Source organism: Orbicella faveolata, unplaced genomic scaffold (assembly GCF_042242905.1).
Source record: "Orbicella faveolata isolate gen_17 unplaced genomic scaffold, um_ofav_v1 contig_2, whole genome shotgun sequence".
NCBI lineage: Eukaryota > Metazoa > Cnidaria > Anthozoa > Scleractinia > Merulinidae > Orbicella > Orbicella faveolata.
In genome coordinates, this window is record NW_028301547.1 from 6051443 (window position 1) to 6067500 (window position 16058).

The following is a 16058-nucleotide window of genomic DNA, read 5'->3' on the forward strand; positions in this document are numbered from 1 at the left end:
ATCTGATAGGCTTTCATTTTTAGCATGACACAAGATAACATCACTGTTGACGAGTAGGAAACGAAGGGGCGGCAGACGACCAGTGAAGTTAATGTGTCGGGCGCTCTTTTTCTCCTCCCCCGTTCGCCAAAAAAAGAATGGAAAGAAGTCCAGACCAAATGGAAGGAGAGAACGCAGATTCCCCGAGAGAGATTGTGAGTTCAGCTTTGAGTGAGGAGAAGTCAGAGAGTATAAATATGTTGGCTGGTCTTGTGCAAAGTTCCAGCTGATCTGTAACTTTCTGAATAGCTACTTTATCGTTCCACGCCATCATTTTCTTGTCATTTGGTTCCACAACAAAATACCAGTGTAATGCGTTCTGATTTTCTCTTTACCTTATACGGTCAAATAAGTAAAATTGAAACATGGACGAAAAGCAGACTTCGTGAAAAACAAAATCTACATGTAAGTACATAAATTGTTTGCACGAGTACAAGATATTTCCATTCAGCCTCTCTAACATCAAAGTTTTCTAAGAATATGCAATCTTGTCTTATTCCAACTGTTGGTGCTGATTTAATGGACTGGTCAAGTAACCAACCCAAACAGACTTTCTTTTCTACGAGGAAAGAAACCTCTTCAAACTAAACCACTATATACACATATAATATACATATATATTTACAAATCACGACCTGAAGACAATACAATCGAAATGTACATCAAATTTACACTGGCGTTTTTCTCCCGCCATCTTTTCTTCGCTCAGTCAGTCCGTGCTACCTTGTGCTTGGTTACTAAACAAACTGTATCTTGACTTCAAGTTTGTTCAATAACAGCTATTTATTTACTTAATTCTGTGGAAAACTTAGGTTCGATTACCAGGAAATGGAGCCTATAGGAAACTACGCTTCAGAAAATTTGTCCCCTTTCCTTGGGTATTCATACCTTACACATACCTTTTAATTCCTGTTCCAAGTTCACGAATCAGCTGTGGCGGTTGATTAGTTTATACCACAATATAAACCTGTAAGTGAAAAGTTCGTTAAGATTTTGCAAACGATCAAAATAACAGTCTAAAGAGGTTAAAACTGTAATACTTGATATAATTTGAACAGGACTCAGTTTTACCGTAGTTAAAAGTAAATAATAATAAAAGACAGCGTAAAATGACCAAGTTCTCTGTTAACCGAGAGTTTCATGCCCAAGAAGTGTTTTTCTACCGCGAGTTATTTCAAATATCCATACCGTCTTTTTTCTTTTATAAATGACATAACTTTTATGGCTTGAATATTTTTATGTTCCAATACTTATACAAACGCAAACCGTCCGACCTCAACCCGTCAACTGCAGATTACCTGGCTAAAACCTTACCACGTTGCTAACGTGTAACCGAAAATGATTTTGGGAGGAAAAGACTTATAAAAATACACCGCAGTTAAATGTAAACCGCTGATCAGGGTTGATGACCACTATGGGGCCGAAAATGATTCGAACAGCGACTTTAGGGCGAGCGACTACGGATTCAAATGGAAGTTGTTTTCTGCTGAAAGTCACTCAATCTTTTCACCAAATGACTTGTTTCTCTGGCCATGTTGATCTGAGCATTACAAATGCATGATGCCCTGTCAGGACATCTGCATAAACACATTGAAATTCGTACGAACAAAAGAGTGGCCGGAAGCGGATGGCTCATAGGAAGAGGCCCTGAGTCCGGACAAATCTTGTGGCGATGTATACGGGATGACAGGTGACAGACCTTCGGGAGCATATTTTGCCCTATAGGTAGACTCTCTAATATCAATTTCCGGTGATCCTTCGATAGCGGCCGTTGCAAGCGTTCTGCAGCTTTCTTGAGCGAAGTGTTTTATATCGTGTTGTCTGCTCCCTTATTTTGTTCTTGTACAGCTTACAGTTGCGAGTTGGTTGCAGTTTTCAAGAGAGCTTATTTCCGATTTCTCAATCATTCTGTTGCAGTAATTATTATTTTTTCCTTTCATCAAAAATTACGATCTCTTTAGCGATGAAATGTCTTGTATTCTTTATTATATAATAGGTCAAATTATTCTTGCATTTTGATTGGTTCTCACCTGTGATCTATTAGAGGACAGACGCATAGATGACGTCATTAGAACAAACATTTTACTTCTGTTTTTAAGGTGGCTTAAAACAATATTCCCGTATGAAATCTGGGCTCTAACGCGCTCTTCGGCGCGAGGAGTCACGCGATCACCCGAGGGATCGCGAGATAGCGCTCGAGATGCAAAACTCACAAGAAACATGGGGGCGCGAGGCCTACTTCATAAAACTTTGTTTCCGCTAAGTTTAGTGAGCAGTCTACGATATCGCATATTTTTATCTTCGGAAACATCCATCCTTCAGGCAATTTCAAATCAAAAAACATTCTTTTGAACCGCTGTGCTGGAACGTAAACGAAAATTGTGATGTTGATGTTGCGATCGATCACGCCGGCTATCAATCTAAAAAACAGCAGGAAAAAAACTACTCTTCAAGTTTTCTTCGTTCTTTTTACTAGGCCAGCCTCACCTTCGGGTATTTATGGTACTCTTCTTTTTCTTTCTTTCTCTCTCTTTCTTTTACCGCTTATGTTGCTAACGACAACAGCAAAAAATAAAACACTGTTCGAGGGTATTCACGTTTCCTCGCGTGGAATTGCGGGCTTTACTGAGCAGCGGACCAACTTCACGCGTGCGCAAAGTGCGATCTTGCAAAGTCAAGATTTTAATTTGCGCGTACAACGGGCGCTAAAAATTCCTTATCCACGAAGCTAATATCTCTAATCCGGTGAACCTGCTTTTTAAATGCAAAAAATTATTCAACAGCAAAAGCGGAATGCATGTGCGAAATTCTAAAAAGAAAAAAAAAAAAGTGGAGTGGAATTTTTCCAATCTTGAAATTTCTATTTTGTATTTTTAATTTAAGCAAAATCTATTCCACAGAATTTTTCCTAATTTTCTCTGTTTCTTCCTCTGTGTGTAATAAAAATATTTTCATCAAAAAATATGGGTTCACCGGCTTAGTTTTTCAGCTAGATACAATTGATGGTAAAAAGTGGGTCAAGTTTGTTGTTATGCAACAGAACAGTGCAACCTTAATTTATGACACAATGAAAGGTACAGTGGAGAGTTACCTTACAAAAGTAGCACCGCCATTCCAAACGGTGCAGTTCCAAGCCTGAAAAATCGCACTTACTTCCAAAAGTCTCAAAAAAAAAAAAAAAAAAAAAGCCACTTTAAAATGGCGGGAAGTTTTTAGAATTGAAAGAATGTTATACGTGACTAGGCGAAAGATAAGTTGCAAAAAAGTCCTCTCGAGGCTGTGAAGAGGTATGAGAGGCAGGAAGAAGAAAGAAGAAGCCGTTTCTTTTTTAGAAAATGACTCAGAAAAAATACTCTAGCAGTCGCAGTCGGCAGTCGAGCGAGACTAAATCAAACACAAGATTGGTCTTGAAATTATTTCACGGTAAGAAACCATTGCTTTGTGTCGAATGTAACAAACCCAATAAGCAAAATGTTTATGAGGTTAATTTATTTTAAAATTCCAACTTTTTTTAGTCTCAAAATAATAGTTTAGGCAGATTGGTTCGGAAAGAAACATTACATCCATTCTCGACCCCAGACCCTTCGTTCTCTTGATCGCGCTCGAAGGATCTAGTACCCTGGATGCCAGAGGCTTTTCTTGCTCGGTTTCCGGTGCCGGTCATGTCTCTATTGTGACCCGCGCGAAAAACCTCTGCAACAGAGCGCGATTTCTTTGATAGCGCCCAGCCAATGACAAGCCAGTTTAAATCTGTCTAGTCCAGAATCTGGACTAGAAAGCTGATTGGCTCCTAATGACCTCCCAAGGGTTTTCCAATCTAACAGATACGGTGATTGGTTTCTAAGAATAGAGAACTTGAGCCTGTGAAATGTCACGAATAATGTGCTTGTCGCTTGGTGACGTGATGATCGTGGATGGCGGATTTTGAGGTTGATACTTGTTCGCGCGCTGTAAGGTTTGTCAAAGATCAAGATCTGGTCAAAGCCATGACAAAAATTCCTCAAAACGTTCGACGGTTTTGACAACTTTTAGAGCGCCGAGCAATAGGTTGGAATTGCGAATTTTCTTCGCAGCAAGGATGTTTTGGCGGTTTTGCCAACGGGATTGGGAAATCGTTGTTATTTCAATTATTTTCTGGACTCTGTGTTGAGCTACCAATAATGTAATCCAAATCAGACTGTACCAGAGGTTTCCTCGCGGTTTCGCCGTTCGTGGCAGCGGTCTTCGGCCGCCGAAGCAAAGCGAAGCGAAGTATTTCCGTCTGCCGCGCGCGAGAAAAAGAAAACCTCTGGTACCCGGGGTGAGGCTCTGGGGAACTCTACGAAAATTAAAGAAAGCTGGGAAGAGTATTATCAGTAGATGAGGCACATTTAGTGGGCGACTGATGAGTGTTTTCTGTTATTGATTTTATTTGGTTTACACAGATACAACTTCTGTCATAAATCAACTACAACGTATTAAAGCATACTTTATTTTCAATTGAACTTGAATTTGTCCTAGCTTAGATCTAACTTGATTACTTGTCAAATTTCTTCTACAAATTTCAAACCGTTTTGTGGCAGGTTAATGCGTGCATGTGCAGTTGGCATTAGCTCAACTATGTAGAAGGTTGCAAACTTTTAAACCAAGAGAGTAATATTAATCATTTGAAAACTCAATCAAAGATAACAAAGCATAGCGTAAAATGATGGATGCGACCTCGTTTCCTAATCCCATCATTTCAAATTTTTTGTGTAACTCAGGCAAGAGTTTCGCCCAGCATTTGGGAAGCTTGATACCAATTGCAGTATTTTTCCTGATGTGCCCATTGTGGCTCTAACTGCCACAGCTACCAAAACCAAGAAAGAAAAGACCGTTAGTTCCATTAGTCTTCAGCTTCCTTTTGTTGTTGAGGTTAATCCAAACAGGGAAAATATTTTCTTTAAGTCAAAACCCCGGCCAGCTGTTACAGACGAAAGAATAACAATTTGTACACCTTATGTTCAGGAGTTTAAAGCTAAAAGATCTGCTATGCCGTTAACAATTTTTACGGGGACCTGGAGGGCTGTGCTTAAAGCTTTCTATTTTTCAGCTCTGAGCTAGATGTAGGTGATAATCAGTATGAGCCCCTCCATGCAGACAACGTGGCCTAGAACAGGCTAGTTACACAATTTCGTGCGTAATACCCAAAACGACAAGAACGCATTATGGAAGAACTTACTAACAAGAAATATAAGCACAGAGTTTTTTTTTTTTTTTTTGTTACAATTGCATTTGGTATTGGCGTAGAATGCCCTAAAATAAAAAAAGGGTAATTCATCTGAGTGTGCCTTACACCATGGAGGAGTACTTCCAGGAAGCTGACCGTGCTGGGAGGGATGGTCTCCCAGCCAAAGCTACAATTTATTACAATTCATACGACACTAGTAGAAGGAAACGTGGCCTACAAGATATTATGATTAAGTTTGTGAAATCAACATCTGATTGGAAACGCGAAATTATTCTTCAATATTTTGGGAACATATGCTCCTGTGAACTTTGCATAAGTGAAGCTGAGAAACCAAAATTTGCCACTGAAGTTGATCTGCAGAGTACAGCACCAGCTGGTTCCATTGCTGTTTCCAAAGAAAGAGAGACCTTTTTCGTCAGAGGCTTATCACTTTTCGTGATACCCTGGGTACTTCCAGGTCTAATGCGTTGGCAGTGTGGGCCCGTCAACTGGTTTCAGCTTAGAGTTAGTTGATACAGCAGTGCAAAACACTGGGCACTTAGATTCCGTTGGGAGTATTTTATCCTCCTTACCTGCTTTCAGTGAAGACAATGCTAAAGCTTTTTTTGACATTCTACAAAGTGTCCTAGGTAAGCTACACAACTAGATGGAGTTATGTTCAGGTCTTACGTTTTAAGAAGTCATAGTTAGGTAGCTTATGAAACTATGCAAATGTCAACTCAAAGATGGGAGGTGCTGTAATTTACTTGGGTGGCATCACAATATTCTTGTGAAACCTTTACACTAAACTGCATGTGTAATTCATTAATATTTAAGAAGGAGAAAACATGTTCTGTTTTTATATCAAGTTATAGAAACACGAATGGAAGTTTGAGAGAACTAGAAATGTTGTGGGAACACGAGCTGACAGGCTTTCACGAGGTTTTCTAATGTATAACTCTGCAGAAACACAAAGAAAATGTTTTCTACCATTTTTAGAAAAGAGCCCAAAAAGAATAATGAACAACATGACTAGGACAACGCTTTTGTTTTTCTATTGAGTAACAGAAATATGACTTTTAACCATTTAGGGCACGTGTTTTCTTTGGGCTATTTTCTAAAATATGCATTGTTATTCGTAGTTTACCCTCAAGAATGTTAGGATAAACTGTCGTGACTGGATGGAAATGGATTCCCTAGACCTTACAGGTACATGTATGTGGATTAACTGTTGTTCTCAAAATATCAATGGTACTTACTGAACTATCTTGGAAAAATGTACACATTTAAGATACTATATGTATGCAAGTGTGTAAACTTTCATAATTTGCAAACTACATACATGTAGGATGGCTAAAGTTATGTTGGACTGTAAAATTTGTCCTTTTTAGATAATGTGCTTATGATTACTAATTTTACACTTTTTGTGCGACTAACCAGGACTGATTTCATCCACGTCTGACTCTTCATCAAGGTCGTTGTCACTCTCATCCTCAATATCACTGCTGCTATCCCCATCCGTGTCAGCTCCAGCAAATCTAAGGCTGCCAGTTTCCTTTTATGTCGAGTTAACCAAGCATCCAGTTTTACAATGTCCAACTGATCGAGGGCACTTTTTGGAATGGTGGGGAAAGTTGTGTTTACGACCTGGAGTAACACAAATGGTCTTCCGCTATGTTCATGTTCAATCATTTCTTTCTCGTCATCTTGCTTACTCAGAGATGCTGAAGGGTGTAGTCAGGAGCAACTTGACACTGTCTATCAAAATTATCTGCAACGCCTTTCAAACCACAAGAAGCTTTTGTAGCCCTCTCTACTGCTGTGAGTGTCTTGTTAGCTACAAGATCCTTCAGAACAGCTTTGTGGCCTTTAACAAAGTGCTCATGTTTAAGGTCATTGGCAACATTCTTCCCTTCACCACCTCTCCAGTTAACAAACTGTCAATGTATAATCCTATGGGATGCTTTCTGAATATAAATGGCCTTAACACATTTTATAAACCGTATCATTTCACATGCACACTACGTCTGGATCTGAAATAAAGCATTGATAGCTTTGCATTTCTTAGATTACGTTCACCACCCCCCTCCTCTTTTTTTTTATCACGAAGTTGCATCAGCAATGTGCCGAGTTGTATCACGTTCAAGCCATATTCGAGTACCCTGTCATCCTTCTGTGGATCCTGCGGTGGTATGTTTGATATTGTAGGTTACGTTCTGGCTCGGTAAATGGTTCAGACGGAGGTTGTTGTTTGTTGTCCTCTTGACTTGCTTTGCTCTGACCACATAATGCTAAAAGGTTTTCCTGCCAAATCACATACTGTCCAACATGCAGGTTGTGTGTGTTTCTTTCAGGACTTGCAGCTTTAACATGAGCTACATACACCAATGCAGTCTCAGTGTTGGTCACAATGTTGGGTGGAGGAGTCATTACTTTCCCCACTCCTAGTACTATAGGTCTTTGGTTAGGTACTGGTTAGAGAAGAGCAACAATGTGACCTGCGAAATTCATAATAGTGAATGCAAGTTGCATTTTATTCTTGCTCAAAAAGTGTATCTTAGTACTACATGTATATATTAAACGTTAAAAATTTTTAAAACTTCTCATTAAGTCATCTGTATTACCATTAGTTTTATCTGAAGAGTAAAATACATGTAGCAGTTGTACCATGTAATCTTTAAAAAATATTGTGAATAAAAAAGCTAATGACCTGTAACGAAAAAGTGCAAAAACCATTTGTTTTAAAACGTGTATAAATTTAAGTTCATATAAAATGTAATCTATGCAATATGCACCTGGTTGGGTGGTTGGTCTCTTTGCTCTGGGCACTGAATCTGTGTTTGCCCCCCTTTGGGCTTGATCTTTTTGAAAAATAAACAACATCGAGCCTCAAAAACCCCTACATACAGCTGATTTAATTAGTGAGGTTTTTAGAAAGGTTTTATTATGTATTATTATATGCATGCATATTGCTTTGCACATTTATTGACTCATTTTTAAAATTGTGAGAGTTCTATTAATAGATTCCTGTCAAAGGAAATCATATGCTGTTTTGGTTATCACAATCATTTGTTCTACAAAATGTAGTTGGGGTTGGGATTAATGTTTGTTTTTAAAGTGCATCTCACCCAAAAAGTTTTTTCGCTAAAACGATTCTACTTGTTATTTGAAATACTTCTGCGAAAAGATTTTTGGATTCGGTTAAATCCTCCATTTTCTGTGCCCCGACGAAATCTCGAAAATAGCTCCAAAACACCACCATTTTGTTTCACGACCGAGTTTGAGGAGAATGGGTCCAGCGGCTGTTGTGACATCTACCCAGGAAGGTTGAATATCTCACGTCCTCTCATTTCCTTCAGGGATGGTACAATACTCATTCGAAAAGTGCGCAGAAATGCCTTCCAGAAGTGCTATTGGCTGTTGCAGCAATATCCCAGATTTAAAGAAAGATATACTGTACAATTTACTGGCGATGATCGGTCAATGGTACGATAAAGACGTAAACGATGGTTGATTTTGTCGAACAGAAACAAGCGAACTCTCACTGGTATTTGTTCCGCAGACTTTCAAACGCTATTTTCAAAATTTTCTGCTTAAAGCCAACCAGTAATTAGTTGAAATACTACCGAAAAACTTTATCTTTCATTCCCGCAGTATTTATAACATAGCCGGCAAAGTTGTGTAATCAATCAAGGAGCGTTACGACCAAATACTGATATGTTAATAGCTCGCAGCTGTACGCCGCCAACCAACACTTATTTCTCTTTCGATTTAGATAAAAGTCGAAGGTTAATCCTTTAGAATTACATGATAACAAAATTGTTGGACTCACAGAGTTTTTCGAAGGTTTGGAAATCAGCAATGCGACAAACATTCTGTGCAATAGTGTCGAAAATATGACCGCGTAATATTATCTGCGGACCGCTTAGGGAACATATCCTTTTCGCCGAATTTCACCGCAAACTTTGAAAAAAAAAATTACATTGGTTATTTGGAGTTACGACTTTTAAGTTGTAACTCCAAATAACCAATGTAATTTTTTTTTGTCATATGTTTTAAAAAACATATGACAATGTGAAATCGGTAATGGTATGAAATGTTTCCTTCCACCTTGCTTTCCGCAGCGTCAAAAATACAGGTCCAAACAATTCTACGATTTTCAATCGATCGAAGCCAGTGTTTTGGAGGTCATCAAGTCTCGAAAACTGCAACACTTACGTCGCTCTTATAAACATGAAGCGTTCCAGAAAGTAAAACACGAACTGGATTTAATAGAACAACCATACCTTGACAAAATACATTCTCGCTGAGGACAAATGTAAACGGGCTATAAACACGCGTGGGAGTCTTGTGTTTAGGTGACGAAATTACCATCCAAAGCAGTCCTTGAGTTTTCTTTCCTGCTTTTCGTTTGCCCGCTCCTCCACTTCGTATCTAGCTTTCCATTCCTAACATACAAGCAGCTCGTCTGCAAAGAAATCTTCCCCGTCGTCGCTTGAAATATTGCAAATTGTTGTCAAAGCTCTAAGCAGTGAGTTCACCGTTGTCGAACGTGCTCGATCGAAGTTTATTTCGGAGTCTTCCGAATCGAAACTTAACTCTGACTCCAGTAACGAAAAAGAAGTGATTCTGAAACAACAATTGGACGTTTTAGTCCCAAAATATATTTGAACGATTAGTTTTGTTTTCCTTTTTCTCGAGCAAATACAGAGAGCTGACTGAGGCGCCACTGTGTTTGGTTCCTGGGTAGACGTCACCAGCAACCGCCACCCCAGACTTCCTAAAACGCGGTCGTGTAACACTTCAAGCGCGACTTTGAAAGGGCATAGAAAATCGAGGATTCAACCAAATTCAAACATTTTTTCGCCCAAATGCTTCGAATAACGAGTAGATGCGTTTTAGCGAAAAAAATTTTGGGGGTTAGGTGCACTTTAAATATAAATTCATTTATGCTTTTAAAAAATATGCTCACTGTGGATTTTTTAAAAAAAGTCTCTCATTTGGTGATATGTCCATGATTAATTGTTATCAGTAACAGATTGGGTAAATGCTTTTTTAAAGTCCACAAAAAGTTTTGACGTGGTTTTGCAGGTGTTTAAGATGTTTAACTTACCCTTAGCTATCCCTTTCTCTCCCCATATCCCACGTCTATTCGTGACGAGCCCCTTAGGTAATTAGGAGCTTAAATGACTGTGTCTTTCAGATCCGAGCCAAGAGAAAATTATTGTTCCTTCTTAGGCTTGTCAGAAGTACCCAGCTACCAGCCAAAATCACTACCTACTTCATGATCTCCACCGGCTACTCTGCTTTCTATTCACCTGATTCTTTAAGCAAGATGACGAAATCAGCCGCCTACTCCAACAATAAAGCACCTACTTCAAAACTATGTAACAACTGCCTCTTTTTTTCAATTGACAAAGAAAAATGTTAACCTAATAATTAACAAAATAATGCAGATAGAAACACGGTTCAAAAATTACATAAGTATTTAATTCTGTACCTGCTGAGTGGATGGGTGATTGCTGAAACCTGGGTCCTGTAACTGCAGCTTCAGCCTGTGGCTGCTGCAGTGCTCGCTCTTTTTGATGTCTCACAGCTTTTTCAACATCAAATTCAAGCATCACGTACTCATCCACAAAACAACCAATGATACTTCCAGGTCCTTTGGGTCTGAGCAGGTAATTTTCTTTGGAGTGCCATCCAATCGATGTAGACCAGCCTACTCCATGAAAGCACTACACAAGTAGGCTTTCGTTGCTGATAACATAAGGGAATTGGCACTCTCAAAGTTGCTCTTAACTTTGATGGAAACAGTTACTAAGCCAAAACGTTGCCTCAAGTTGTAGAGAGTACCAACATCTCGTGCAGACTGTGTATTGTGCAGCTGCTCCCAGATGTACTAAAGAGAGAATTAATAAAAGAGAACAGTGACTTAATGCAACAATCTCACACCAATTGACTGTATGATAGACTATTACGAAATTGGCCAGTAAAAAGGAGGACTTAGGACTCTGATCTGGTAATGTAACATGATTGAAATTCAAAATTCATACTGACATCTCAATCTCATACTTGCATAATTTTATAATATCATTGAAAATACTAAAGTCCATCATTTATGATGTTATTATCATCATCATCATTATTATTACTAGTTTCACCTACTATTACAGTGTATTTGACAGTTGCAATAGGTGATTATAGCCTGAGAACTGAAAGTCCTCAGGGCAGAAATCTCCAGTCAGGATGCAGGCTGCAATAGGCTTTGCATTAAATGCATATAATATTGTTATTTTTATATTCATACTGTAATTATTTGTTTTTTCTTGACCCTCTAAAAATATACATATAAGGAGTGGGTAGACTTAAACGAACAGCAAAAATAAACCAGTACATCAAGTTGGGAAAACACATTGCAAGCAGCTGTGCATAAATAATGTTATAAAGCACAATTTAGTCCCGTTTACTTTGTAAAAGTCTTATGCACTGCTTGCACAAGGGTCAAACGACCTATATCTTGGGAAGGGGAGAGGGAGTTAGGGATCACCAGGAAAAAGTATGAAATTATAGAATGGGATGTTTGTTTACTTTAAATTCAATCGCCCCCACCTCACCCCCACCCACAGAAGTATTTCAGTCTACCCCAAGGAACGACTGCTTTGCATGCCAGACAGCTGCAGCTTCTATGACACATTCAAACTTTTCACATGAATAATCACAGCCTGCCCTAGTTATCTTTGCTCCAGTCATTCCTTCCCGACCAAGGAGGTCACCAAACAGTGGGATGTGTTTTCCTACCAGTTGTGGAGCACCAGAAAATTATTTTTTTGAAAACAAAATTTATCTAAAGTAAATCTATTTGACTATATACATTCAATACACATATTCAAAGCAAATCCTTTTTTTCATATTTTATTATGTACATTAACTTCTGTCATAAATTTAGCCAACTGATTATCGACAGGAGAATATTAATTGTTGTGTATAGATATTTTTTGTAAATTCATATTATATTAGAAGACGTGAAAATTGTCTCCGAAAGAATTCCATGTGACAGAATTTAATACCTCATTTAAGGGAATATTTTAAGATGACACACCTGGGGCAGATTTAGGGGGGCTCGGTTGAACCCCCTAAATTAAAGAAAGACATTATAACACACTGACTTGGTCTCAGATCGCTGGAAATCCTCAACTTTAAAAATTTTCAAAGGGAGGATCCCCTGGGCCCCCTGCAGGGGGCCGCCTTTGGTGGTTCCCTTCCCAAACCCCCTTCTCTAAAATCCTGTATCCACCCCTGATACACTACAGGTTAGTAATTGATTGTCAAAATAATAAATAATTAAAACTTCCTGTGACATTCACACACCTTTTAGACGTGTTTCTGTTCTTTCCACTTTTTCTAACTGCGATACTTCTTCTGCGATACTTCCCACGTCAGGGGCGTACACCTCAGTGAGGGGCTCCAGCAGCACTTCAAGATACCGCACAACATCAGAATACTTTGATTGATCGTATGAAACAATTGATAGGTTGATGATAACAGATTTCTTTGCCATCTCTGCACGATGCTTAATATGCTTAGGGATAAAAGATTCCAAGGAACTGAGGCATGGAAAAAATTCTACCAGTACTCTGCTAACAAGGACAATGAACTCTTTTCTGAAAAGCTGAAGCTCATCCTTATAAAGCAAGTAATTGGAATTGCTGAAAGGGCTAATGTCATTCACCAATGGCTTTGTATCATCAAGCCCAGCACTTCAGATTCGATCGAAGGTTAAATAATGTGTTTTTCAGTGAAAATCAGAGTTCCGATGATTTTTCAGGATGACATTTGCCAAATGTAGCTCTTAATTCCATAGAACTGTTTTCCTTCATTTCGTCACGAACCTTGTGTACAAGCCCATCACCTACAAAGAAAGGAAGAAAAAGTACTTAATTTTCAAGAAGGAAAATAAAAACAATACATATATTTTATGCCCTTTAAAATAATTTATGACTCGGAGTTAAAAAAAAAAAAACTGTTGTAAATGAATGCTTACCAATGGCATCCATAGTTTTCAAGTAATTTGCCCTTGACTGGTAGATAACAAGACTCCTCATTCTTTCAAAGGTCTGCATGGTACATATTGCAAGAAAACAAAACCAGATAAATATGAAACAACAAATTAATTAAAAGCTATACATCAGCACCAGTAAAAACTTAATTACTTTTGAGCTGATTGCTAAATAAAAAGTCTGAAAGTCTTGACACAGTTTTCTTATAAAACTGCGTCACTAACAGAAACTGAGGCATCTCTGTCTTAGACACTCTACATTTTAAACTTCTCTGACCAAAAGGTGGACACCCCCCAAGCAGATACTTCTATGTTGTTTCATTGGGTTTTGCTTGTGGATAGCGAAAGGTTATAATTACATTTTGATGAAAAGTATTTTACTTTTTGTTAAAAAAAAAGTACAGCACAACACAGTTTACTACTAAATGATCAAATACATTGATAAACATCACCTGTGTCCCCCTTTTTTCTTGTATTTTCGAAAAAAAATTTCCAACCGTCTTTAGAGCGGAACACTGAGGACTTCTTTGGCAATGTTCTTTGGAATTTCCCACTACACAGTACCCAATACCTTTTTAACTGTTGCTGTTGGTATGGCCTCTTTGCATGACTTGATTAGCTGGAAGGTCATTAAATGAAAACAATTTTGGTCATTATGTTTCTTTTCTTAATTAAGCTTACGTAATTGAAACATCAACAGGGGTAGTTTATCTAGACTCTGATGGAAAAACTGGTATAACAAGATTTTCGAAAACTTCTTTCTTGGAACTTTTTTCACGAGCTCCGTTTACTTTGAATCTTAAAAAATAATATATAACACGAACCTGTGAGTTTCGAAGACCAGCATCCGTTAATATCTCCGAGGCCCGCGGCTCTTTTTAATTCTTTGTATGGACTCGAGGCGTTTTTTTCGCTTACCACAGGTAAGGGAAGGATATCGCGCGTGTTTGTAGGAACTTGCTCGCCAGGGAGAAGTGAAGAAATCTGAACTCTCAACTCATAGCTGCAATCTTCATGAACCGCTTGATCGGCCGGAGTCAAGGTGGTGGTGTCAAAGTGCCGTGTCGTAAACTCAGTGGGAATTGTAGGTCTTCTTTTTCCACACGGTTCTTGTGTTGGTGTTGAAGGCTTCCTGCCACGTTTAAGCCGAGCATTACATAAATCCGCTATCTGGATTTCTTTTGATTGCCAACAAATGTTTCGGAAGTCATCGATAGCTTTCGCAAGTCCCGTGACCTTTCGGAAACGTTAGATTTTTGTTGTTAGGAAATCTTCATCGCTGTCTTGCACTTCGATCTTTCCCACTTCTTTCGCTTTCTCGATAACATTTTCCCTTTGGACCGTTTTTCCAAACAAATCTATGCTATCATATATGCTGGACAAATGAGAATTGCAGCAACGGCAAATTTTGACTTTCCGATTGCACAGTTTTTTCGGTGTTTCGTCCATTTCCTTCACTGTTCCCTGCACGCGCTATAAGTTTTCCCGTAGGTTCATTACATGTAGCGCGTAATAAATAGACCAATCATTTTTAAAGCGGTTTTCATTTGAGGGTAGAAAGTAATTAGACAATTACTTTGGTTTTGGTTTTGGTTTTACTACGGTTTGAGATTGGCTGAGTAGTCTAATTGGTGAGTAATTGTTTGGTTTTGGTTTTACGACACTCAATTGAAAACCACTCTATTGTTTCAATCATAAACCAGTCAGGGCAGACTTTCTGGCCAAGTTCCCCTAAGCTCTTCTCGCTGTCCGTCTTGTGCAAAAGAGAAAAGCTCTGGGGTCGAGAATGCATCACAACATAACTTCTTAAAATAAACACATAACCTTGCTTTCCGACGCGAATGATCCAGTCCGTTTCAGGGCACCGCAGCGAGCAAAGTATAGCTCACTACAGCTCGCGGCCAAATGTATCGCGACTAGGAAGTGTATTCGACACTATATCAAATGCACTTGAGAATCACCAGCCATAGAGGATAGCAACCTCGTTCCCAGGCCCTTTCTCCTCTGCCTCCCTTAGTCGTCAGGAAAGACCCTCGTTGCGGCTGGTCACGTGCCCACCCAGAATCTGGGTGGTAAACAAAATCTGTTGGGCGAGATGGGTGGCAGTGCGTTTTGTCTGTTGTTGTGACAGACCTTGTGGGTTTCAAATCCTCGAGCAGTAGCTAAAAACTACCTGCTTCATCGCGGTTCGAAGTTGAATTTTGCCGATGAAGTGAATGCTACATTATTTCTGCCGTCTGAAAAATGTAGAGGACTTTGGTTAACAAAGAAATTCGGCAGCCGCGAATGGACCACAAACTTTTCAACGGTTAGCAGATGTAAAACGTCACGTACCGAATCGAAATGAAACCAGTGGATCAGTCACTTGAATCTAATTTGTTTTCTTGTTTGTGTAGTATTTTGGATTTTAAAAAGTATTCCTGTCTCACGGCCGATTAGTCGAGTATTCTGATTTACAGGAATGCAAAATGATGTACAGTTTTGTTGACATATCATTTGCATCAGGTTTATGTTTATCAGGTTTATACTTAGACAGATGTTCCTTGCATTTTGGTGTAGTCAAGAATCATTTGCAAAGTGTAAATAAAACATCGTTTCATATGGTGAACAATGTGCCTTGATGATGGTTAATTCACGCAACATGAAATAGCGAAACAGTTTTACTTCTCAGTAAATCAACCGGCTAGAATTTAAATCAGTGATACTTCAATACGCTGGATCTATATAAGTATATTAATTTCATTTGACCTGCGTGAACTGGGCTTAGAATAGGAC

The 16058-nt window shown here is 38.8% G+C and overlaps 1 protein-coding gene and 1 pseudogene across 2 annotated transcripts in view; both read right to left on the minus strand.

Annotated features, from left to right (window-relative positions):
* Positions 1 to 16058, minus strand: part of LOC149111697 (uncharacterized) — a 62128-nt gene that overhangs the window by 33776 nt on the left and 12294 nt on the right. Inside the window, exons 1-2 of one of the 2 annotated variants that reach the window (XM_089289190.1) lie at positions 10728 to 10950; positions 939 to 1006 (exon numbers count right to left, since the gene is read on the minus strand). The gene's annotated coding sequence lies outside the window, so the exon portion shown is untranslated. Of the gene's footprint in view, positions 1 to 938; positions 1007 to 10727; positions 10951 to 16058 lie in introns of those variants that run through there. The other variant, XR_016207088.1, reaches the window with a different exon arrangement.
* LOC149111701 (uncharacterized) lies at positions 6660 to 13007 on the minus strand (annotated as a pseudogene).